This window comes from Trachypithecus francoisi, unplaced genomic scaffold (genome assembly GCF_009764315.1).
Source record: "Trachypithecus francoisi isolate TF-2019V2 unplaced genomic scaffold, Tfra_2.0 Lachesis_group16, whole genome shotgun sequence".
Lineage (NCBI taxonomy): Eukaryota > Metazoa > Chordata > Mammalia > Primates > Cercopithecidae > Trachypithecus > Trachypithecus francoisi.
In genome coordinates this window covers 20,081,547-20,092,196 of record NW_022681461.1, presented here as the reverse complement: position 1 = coordinate 20,092,196, position 10,650 = coordinate 20,081,547, and the positions used below count along the sequence as shown (strand labels likewise).

Below are 10,650 nucleotides of genomic sequence, written 5' to 3'. Positions count from 1 at the left end.
TTACAATGGCGATCATTAAAAAGTCAGGAAACAACAGATACTGGAGAGGATGTGGAGAAATAGGTACGCTTTTACACTGTTGGTGGGAGTATAAATTAGTTCAACCATTGTGGAAGACAGTGTGGTGATTCCTCAAGGGTCTAGAACCAGAAATACCATTTGACCCAGCAATCCCATTACTGGGTATATACCCAAAGGATTATAAATCATTCTACTATAAAGACACATGCACATGTATGTTTGTTGCAGCAACTATTCACAATAGCGAAGACTTGGAGCCAACCCAAATGCTAGACTGGATCAAGAAAATGTGGCACATATACAGCATGGAATACTATGCAGCCATAAAAAGGATGAGTGCATGTCTTTTGCAGGGACATGGATGAAGCTGGAAATCATCATTCTCAGCAAACTGACAGAGGAACAGAAAACCAAGCACAGCCTGTTCTCACTCATAAGTGGGAACTGAATAATGAGAACACATGGACACAGGGAGGGGAACATCACATACCAGGGTCTGTCAGTGGTTAGGGGGCTAAGGAAGGTAGAGCATTAGAAGAAATACTTAATGTAGATGATGGGTTGATGGGTATAGCATACCACCATGGCACGTGTGTACCTATGTAACAAGCCTGCACATTCTGCACATGTACCCTAGAACCTAAAGTATTAAAAAAAAATCCTCGAGTTGAACTTTAAAGTATAGTAAACATGAGTCAGCACCGAATTTTTTAAATCTTGTCCTTATTTATGGTATGTAAATCTGATATTAAATAATTTATCAGAGTTGTGATTAGTTTATGATTTAACAGTATAAATGTGATTATTTGATTACATTTAGAAACAATATTAGAATGTTTAGAATTAAGAGAGTACGGTCTTGTGGGTTTTTTTTTTAGATGAAGTTTCACTCTGTCACCCAGGTTTGAGTGCAGTGGCTTGATTAGCAAAACGTTGAGGCTCATTGCAGCTTCAACTTCCTGAGCTCAAGTGATCTTCCCACTTCAGCCTCCCGAGTAGCTGGGACTACAAATGTGTGCTACCAGGCCCAGCTAATTTTTGTACTTTTTGTAGAGATGGGGTTTCTCCATGCTTCCCAAGCTGGTCTCCAACTCCTGGTCTCAAGCAATCTTCCCGCCCTGGCCTCCTAAAGTGCTAGGACTATAGACATGAGCCACCATACCTGGCCAAGAGAGTAAGATTTATTGAATCGATCTAGTAGAATCACTTAACTGCTTAGATTTTGCTTGCCAGCTTTTTCGGAGGTTTAAAATATTTGAGGATACCTGGGTTATTAAAATGTGTAAATAGGTTTAAAAATGTTTAAAGAAAATGTAATAATTTAACTAACTGAATTAATAAGTGAAGCAAACAGCAGTACATTGAAAACTAATCAAAGGATTAAGAAACATCCCTTTAATTTTTATATGCAAAAAATTACTAGATTTATACAAATTAAAATGAACATTAAAACCTTAGAAAAACTAGTTTTTAAAGTTTATATTCCAGTCTAATAAAGTCAGTATCAATTAAAACATGCAGCTACAAATGTCTCTTTGCACACTGAAAGACCCTATCAAATTATCGAAAACTCGGCTGCACAGAAAACAGTTGTATCCAACTACAATACTGATGAAGACGGGAGGATGAGAGGCATCAACAGAGCATTGCTCACCAAATGGCCCACAGCATCATCCTATACCCTTTCCACCACAATAGAGTCTAATTTTTCTGCTTTAGGATTGCTTAAGATTTGGAAAGAATTTCCAGATATATTGTTATCAAGACGCTAAGAGCAAAACAGTGTATATTATTTTATTAGCTAGGATACCAGGTTAACTTCCATTTAAAAAGGGTCTAATCATTTACAGTTCAAGGTTAATATGACACCTTTGTGGTCTTAGAGACATAGATCTTTGCTATCATGTTGCTTTCTCATGCTTAACACCTTATTTCCATCTCACGGTAAAATACGCCTGCTGCAGCTCCTACCATCAGGTTACATCTTCCTCTAGAAGGGAAGAAAGCCTCCTTTCCTTTTCAGGTCATAACTCAGAAATTGCTATATCACTTCAATTTACATCCCATTGGCTATCACTTCATCACATGGCCACAATTAGCAGCAGAGAAGCTAAGAAATACAGTATTTAGCTGTGTGTCCATGTGCCCAGATAAAACATCTTGTATGCCACTTTTTATGTAAAAAAGAAAAAAAAGGTAAAAACCAGCAAGAGTATCTATCTGTGCATAAAGAATATCTGAAAGTTTAGGAAGCACATAAGATGCATACAACAAATCATTGGCTCTAGAACACTGGCCCACAGTACAATGTCAGTATCTAGTGAAGTTTTCATTAGCAAAAAGTAAAATTTTTCAAAAAACACATAATGCGCATAATGAGTTCATCATACATTTAAGTTTATTCAATTTAAAGTGTTATCTTCCATTAAGCCCTTCTATTATTTGAAGTTCAAATATTCTTTCTTTGTGCAATAATGTTGATACTAAATGGTAATGATGGCAGCAGCGGGCCACCTGGAGCGGCTGCTGCCATCATGCTGGCTGCAGCAGTGAAGCGTGGCTGGGCGGAGCCGGTAAGAGGCAGGGACAAGCAGGATCCTCGCCCCTTCTGAGTTGGGGTGGAAGCTGCCTGGGTGCTGCTGCAGCCACCCAAACTGCAGCTGCAGACCCAGCCATCTCTGCACTCCCTGGGCTCAGGAGCAGGCAGGAGCCCTACCCTACTGGTCACTGCTGCAGCTGCCAAAACCACAGCTGCAGAGCCAGGCATCCCTACACCTTGGGCCAGGAAGGCCCCCCCTGCCCTTGCAGGCTTGGAAGTGCCTGCTCCCGCTGCCTGGCTTCTCCCTACTGTTGGCACCCGCTCCAATCTCAGAGCAAAGTTGGGGCCATGGGAAGCCAAGGGGGGCACTGAGGGAAGCTAGGTGTTGGCCCACAGGCACCCCTTGGTATGAGCATCCTGGGTGCCATGGGTGCCGTGAACAGCAGCGGGAGGCAGACCGACTCCTGGACAGAAGGAGGTGGGTCCCTAGTGAGGGCCTGAAGGCTGGGGGCTGGGCTGCCAGTCCTGTGGACCAGAATGGGAACTTGTGGTGCCTTTTGCAGGCCTACCCATGGCCACCCATGGACCAATCGGTGCACACTTTCTCCCCTCTGCAGCCCATAAAAGCCCCAGGCTTAACCAGAGCTGAGCAGATGTCAGGATGACCAGCTGCAGAGAGGAACTACCCGTTCTAGGGCCTCGTCTCTGCTGATACTCAAGCAGATGTCGGGACAACCAGCTGCAGAGAGGAGCAACCCACTTCGGGGCCTCCTCTCTGCTGAGAGTTGAAGAGACAACAGGATGACCTGCCTGCAGAGAGGAGCTTCCCTGTCCGGGGTCTCCTCTCTGCTAGGAGCTGAACACTCATGGGACACCCTGGTTGCAGAAAGGAACTTCCCCCTGCGGGAGACTGAGCTGTTCTGTTGCTCAAAGCTTCTCTGTCTTTCTCACTTTCTACTTGTCTGCATACTTCATTCTTCCTGGCCACAGGACAAGAACTTGGGACCCATCAAATGTAGGGGCTAAAAGAGCGGTAACACAAACAGTGCTGAAATATGCCCCTTGCTTGCCACATTGTGGACAAAGAGGAGAGAAGAGCTGTGGTCCTTTGGGGACCCCAGACCTGGGAACTCCCTGAGCCAGGGCTGTGACTCCCTCTTTGGGGCCCTACGGTTCCTGGAGTCTCCAAGTTTCTGGATGCCACCTTGTTCCCCAGTGCCAGCCGTGGAAGCTGCTTATGGTGTACTTGGTCTGGCCGCAGCCTCACAGAGAGCTGGCGCCTTTGCTGGCACCTGGAACTGCCCACTCTGCTACAGTAAAAGGCATGTCTGACTGTGTGCAGTGGCCGCATCCCACACTCGCTCACACACCCCTTGCCATTCTATGCCTGACTCTCTTTGGCAGGTGTGGGACCCAGGCTGGTAGCGTGAGCCAAGCTCAGTTTGCCAGGTCAAATGAGCAAAACTAGCTCAGCGGGCCTTAGCAAAATTCAGGCAAAGGCACCACCAGCCACAGAGGTTTCCAGACAGAAAAACAATACCCCAGAGATCCTGTAACAGTCATATATTTCTCCATTTAGCAAATGTTATGAAACACCCAGGCACTATACAAGATGCTGAGGATTCTCACGTCACAATAGTCTCTACACTCATAAAACTTAGAGGCTAGCAGAGAAGGATGGTAAGTACAATTTCAAACTAGGATAAGCACTATTTTTAAAAAGAAACGTAGAAGGTGCTATGGGAGAAATATTCTGAGGAACTTAGTTTGGACTGGGGAGTCAGCAAAGGCTTCCAGGAGGAAGAGATATTTAAGATGCATCTCAAAATGAGTATCAGTTCACTACAAGACCAGCAGAAACGAGTGTTGTAGGCAGACAGATTGGCATGTGCAGAGGCCTAAGTAGGATGAGTCTGGCCCACTGAAGATTCTAAAAGATGGTCCTGTGGCCAAAACTAAGTAATCATGGAGAATAATGGCAGAGGGTCATTAGGGGACAGATAGAGGGTCTCACAGGCCACGCACAGATTTAAATTTGCACCCAAGACATAGAAAGGTTCTGAACAGAAAAACAACAATCCAATTTATATGTTTAAAAGGTCACTCTGGCTAGCAGACTGAAGAGTGAATTTGGGACTAGGGAATGGTAGATACATTTAGCAATTCAGATAGGAGATGGGGGAGAACAGAATGGCAGAGAGGATGGCAAGAAGTGGGCACAGCAGAGATTTGCCCCCATGGGGTAGATTTGGGTGAGCTGTCTGGCTCTGGGAGACAGAAGCAGAACTGTGATTAAGAACCAAGGCTCTGGCGTCAGACCACCTGGATTCAAACCTGGCACCACTCTGGCCAGTGAATCTTGCCATGGGATAGGCCTCAATTTTCCCATCTGTAGAATGGAGAGGATACTACTGCCTCTACCTCAAACATGATGAGGAATAAACAAAATCACTCATTAAAGTACCTAGAATAATGACTGAAAGTATAAATGTTACACTTTAATATTGCCTTTTTCATTATTAGTGTTAGCTATAACATAAAAAGAATGAAAAAAGACCCTGGATTCTGGTAAGTAAAGTGTTTCAGAGTAAAGCAACAGTAAAGAACAATTTACAAATTTCTCAACTGTAGTTTTGGTTACATATCAAAATCTTACCATGTATAGTTACTAGGAAAAGTCTTTTTGAAAATACAAGACAATGGGCTGGCTCATGCCTATAATCTTCAGTGCTATGGGAGGCTGAGGCAGGAGGATTGCTTGACGCCAGCAGTTCAAGACCAGCCTGGGCAACACAGGGAGACCTTTTCTCTACAATAAATAGAAAGAAAGATAGATAGATAGATAGATAGAGCAAGCTGGGCATATTGATGCACCTGTAGTCCCAGCTACTCAGGAGGCTGAAGTGTGAGGATCCCTTGAACCCAAAAGTTTGAGACAGAAGTTAATCACACCACCACACTCCAGCCTAGGCAACAGAGTGAGACCCTGTCTCACAAATACAAAGGAAGGAAGGAAGGAAGGAAGGAAGGGAGGGAGGGAGGGAGGGAGGGAGGGAGGGAGGGAGGGAGGGAAGGAAGGAGGGAAGGAGGGAGGGAGGGAGGGAGATAGATCGATCGATCACATGGTAAGAGAGGAAGCAAGAGAGGTGGGGAAGTGCCAGGCTCTTTTGAACAACCAGCTCTCTCAAGAATTAATAGAGTGAGAACTCACTCCCAAGAGAGGGCACTAATCTGTTCTTGAGGGATCCAATCCCACGACCTAAACACCTCACAGGAGGTCCCACCTCCAACACTGGGGATCAAATTTCAACATGAGATTTGAAGGAGATGAACATTCAAACCACAGCACCAGCCGATGTTCCACGGAGAGTGAATTTTCAATGAGAAGACTGATATATGATGGCTCTTACTAGAATATGGTTCCTCAGCACAACTAAGTTCATTAATAGAAATATAACTACCTAATGGTTTTTAGCCATAAGATCATTGCAGTTTTTAGAAGCACAACTTTTTGAAGAGTACATGCAAGTACAAGGATCTATGCAAACACGATCATTTGCTACTTTTTGAAATAATTCTTGCCAAGGTAAAACATACATAGGTGCTTGCTCTTCCTCTATTGTCCACCAGCCTGGCACATTGGGACAAATGCAAAAAGACCCCTACAAATTACCCAGCTTAGCCCTTAAAGTCCCTTCATCAAATTGATGAGGGAGAGATTTCTTCACCTGCAAGCAACAACGCATTCCCTAGACAAATTAGTCTCAGGTGCATCCTGGAAGTCTGCTGAAAGCCCAGTGTGACAATCAGAGGCTGACCAGCTCCTGAGTTCCAGGCCAATGCCATAAAACAGAGGTTCTCAAACTTGAGTGTGTATTAGGATCACCTGGAGAGCTTATTAAACTGCAGATTGCTGGCTCCACTCCAGAAGTTCTGCTTCACACAGCTAAGATGGGGAGTTAAGAGTCTGCATTTCTAACAAGGTCCCAGGAGGTGCTGATGCCAATGCTGCAGATCCTGGGAACACACTTTAAGAACCACCTGTAGAAAACATCTGATGACAGAATTTGAAAGACCTCAGACGTCATCTGGTCCAACCTTTTCATTTTACAGGTAAGGACCCTGGGGTTCAGAGGAAATGTCTTGCTCCTGGTCATACACCCAATAACTCAGAGCCTCCCCTCACCAAAAAAAGAAACTTGGTTCCCAGAGCCTAAACATACTGCTCATCTCATAGATGCCAAGTTCTGGCCACACATCAGGTCGCCACTCTGAGAAGGAGCGCCAGCAGGGTCTTCATGCTGTTGAGTGTCTTCTGCACATACCCTTCTGGGATGTACATGGTAGTTCCGTCAGGACCTCACAATGGTAGATGAATGACCTGAGCCCAGATAGCAGATTTGGCAGTGCAATGGGCACTACTTCTTGGATCTGGGGAAAGGGGAGGTGGGAGAAGACCTGTGGACTCAAAACACGTTTACTGGTGGTGTTTACAGCTCCTGGAGTACTAACTTCTTGAAGAAAAAAATAGTTCCCATTATGAGGTACTGGGTCATGAACTAATCAGATTTCTGCTGGCTTGAACTTTCAACTTCCTAAGTTTTACCACTTTTCACTGTTCTTTGCTATTAATTTCCTTTCTGTTCCACAATTCCAAGAATATCAGTCTCCTTTACCTTGACTCTTGCTGTAATGGACTCTTTAAACTTAAAAAGCACACACTGAAAAAGGAAAAAAAACAGGAGACCTGGCCCTGAAACCTGCAGTGGCCATTAATTGAGTAGATGTTGACCTCACCTTATCCATCAACTTCAGAGAAAATTTAAATTTTGCACAATTCAAACCACATATGGAATGAATTTCTGTATCCTATCAGCAACCTCATAAGTAACTTTCTTAAGTATATTTTAACTTATCTATTCTATTGTTAAAATTGTTGAGCTGGGTGCAGTGGCTTATGCCTATAATTCCAATAATGCTAGAGACTGAGGTAAGAGGGTCGCTTGATACTAGGAGTTCAAAACCAGCCTGGGCAATAGCAAGACCCCATCTCCCAAGAAATATTTAAAACTTAGCCGGCTGTGGTGGCATGCCTGTAGTCCCAGCTACTCGGGAGGTGGAGGTGGAAGGATTGCTTGAGCCCAGGAGGTCAAGGCTTTAGTAAACCATGAAAAGAAAAATTGTTTTTGTTGTTAATACTGAGTACCAGGAGGAGGCATATCACATAGGTAATACTTGTGTTCATATTCTAGAAAACTTTGGCTTTTATTGCCACTGTCTGGTTTTATATGCACAAGTTTATTCTGAAAAAATACTGGAAGATCAATATATTAAATATCAAATGTAGTCTTATAATGAAGTAATTAACAGGACTCTGATCAAGAGCACTTGCTTGTTCTGTAACATGGGTATATCAATATGTATTCATGGAAGAATATTTCATATTTGATAGTCAACTAGCCTGTCTCATTTCAGATTGGTCAAGTATCATTCTGCCTTTCAGTGCTCACACTGTACCATCCAGTCATTGTTGAAACATTGCACCAGGCACAAAACTGGTTCAGGTGCCAGGATACAGGAACAAGACAGCACAGCCCCACTCTCACGGAGCTTGCAATCTATTGGGGGGCAGACAAGCCAACAAGTAAGCAAATAAGAATATCAGGTAAATTCCAAGATAACCACTATGAAGAAATAATGCCAAGTTATAGAACCAGACAACTAAGAGTAAATGGTGCAAGGACGATTTCAGGTAGTATGATCTGGAAAGGCCTTGTCAAGAGAAGAACTTTTGAGCCGAGACGTGAAGACAAGGAATAAACAGCCATGTACATGGAACAAGAGTGGGGAACAGAAAAGAATGTTCCGGGCAGAAAAAAGAGCAAGCTTAAAGACCCAGAGGTAACAAATGTTGCGTCTGAAGAACACAAAGAAGGTGAATGTGGCTTCAGCCCAGCGAACCAGTGGGAGAATGACCCTGTGTACATTCTGAGAAGTAGGAAGGCATTTGGCATTTATTCCAAGTGTAAGTAAAACACACTGAATTTAAGTAAGGTAATAATACAATCTAAGTTTTTAAATGGACCAAAGAAGGGCAAATGTGGGGTGGGAAATCAAGAGGACACTGCAATAACGCAGGTGAATTGCAGCTTTGGATAGGGGAAGAAGGGGTGAGATTTGGCAAATGTTTAACACCAAAGACAATGCTAGCAGATGGGCTGTGAGAGTTTCCTGGGATAATAGGATACATGTGTGAAATTTTCATAGCCCTGTAGAATAAAGGCATGATTTTAAAAAACAAATTCAAGAAATTAACTGGAGCAATATTAAATACATCTTAATATTTAAAGACATCTGCCTCCTTTTCATGATCCCATTGTCTGAAAGCTTACATTTAGTTTTTCTTTGAGTCTGCCTTTACCAATCCATTTAGGTAAAGCTATTTTATGGAAAATCTCACATTTTTGTTGTGGATCTCTGTAATTTGGGGCTGCCCAGCATCTGAGCACTTATCTTCTGGGGGAAGGTTTTCAAGAAAGGTAGGAGGCAGCAGCCCACCCCCTTTCCCTATGGTAGAAAGCTAAGGCTGGCAGAATTTTATTTAACAAACACCTAAAATAAATAGCACTGACTATGTGCCAGGCACTAACCTAAACGCTCTAAAAATGACGACTCATTTAATTCTCATAATAGTATCTACCTCATTGGGTTTTTATTCCCCTTTAACAGACGAAGAAACTAACGTACATTCAAGGATGAACACAGCTTATCAGTGGAAGAGCCTATATTTTAAACCCAGCAAGGCTGGCTCCAAGGAACATTCTCCTAACCGCGATGTCACACTGCCTCTCCCCAACAATGTGGTAGTTCAGCACAATCAGACAGATGGAGGTTTTGAAAAGTGACACCAGGGTGCAGAAGATGGTCACAGGTGATTTGCAGCTCTGCTGTGAATTTAAGTGTCGCGCAGCAGCAGTGACTGGCAGGGTGCTGGAGTCCACTGACTGTGTCCTTAACAGCCTTGTCTGGTACTAGTGTTTGCGATGTCCAGAGTCCTTTAAATCCTGCCCTTTTGCTGAGCCTCCTCTCCAATTTCCGTTAATTCTATTTCCTGCTTCCACTCTAATAAATTATTACTCTGCTTACATGGTCTACAATCAAGAATCTTGGCCAGTATGGCTAATTTACCCATCAGCAGAGAGCCAATCTTCATAATGAATGTGAGGGCTCTGGCAGAGGCTTTTGTGGTCCCTTCCAACTTTAGAGCCCTTGGATTCGCGCTAGTATATTTTCTTCCTCTAACAGTATTTGCAGCTGTGGCTACCTGGCTCACAGGGATCCCAGTCCCCGGCCATCTGCACTCAGGTGATAGTCATGTCCATGATGCACGTCCCCTGGCCAGAACTGATTGATCCAGGAGTGCACCCTGATGCCACAACCTGGCTAAAGGTCGGCGGAGAGGGCTCTCAAGCTTGGAAGGGGATGGAGTCAAGTCCTGTTGATGGCTATGCCTAGAGAAGAGTCCCCTAACCCAACTGCCCTGGCACTTGCTCTTTCTCTATTATTCAAATCCTCTTTGAATTCCATGAGACGCCCTGGTGACAATCCTTGTGATAAATTATTGTCTCCTCTTTAAATTTCAACCGTCTTTAGTATCATCTTAGCTTTGCTGCAATAATTCACTGAAAATCCCTCTCCTACTCCCCAATATCATGACCTCCCTTCATATAGCCCTACAGATGGGAGTTGTTACAGTGGTATTTTCCCCTTGTGGTTTAAGTATCATGGGAAATGAGAAAGCAAAAGATGACATAGACTAGAAGGCATCTTTTAAAAAGAAAAACAAACAAAAAAGACCATTTGAGGATTAAGACTTTATTTACATTGCTTTTTGCCAAACTCCACTGTCAGATTTTTCCACTTTATATCTGCCCACTGCTTAAGACTTATTAAAGCCTCAACAATTTCATCCTCTAATGACATGATTTAGCACCTTGATTCTTTTGGTATGTGGATACTGTACTAGTAATTGATCTGAATTAGGAACTTGATAGCTTTATTTCAAATGGCTTAAACATTTTTTAAAAAGA

General features: G+C 43.4%; 1 protein-coding gene and 1 long non-coding RNA gene across 2 annotated transcripts in view; both read right to left on the bottom strand.

The window, feature by feature from the left end:
- Positions 1-10,650, bottom strand: part of GNA14 (G protein subunit alpha 14) — a 217,438-nt gene that overhangs the window by 198,237 nt on the left and 8,551 nt on the right. The window lies entirely within an intron of this gene.
- The window catches only part of LOC117098440, a 33,835-nt gene that overhangs the window by 20,655 nt on the left and 2,530 nt on the right, over positions 1-10,650 (bottom strand). The gene's annotated exons all lie outside the window — the stretch shown is intronic.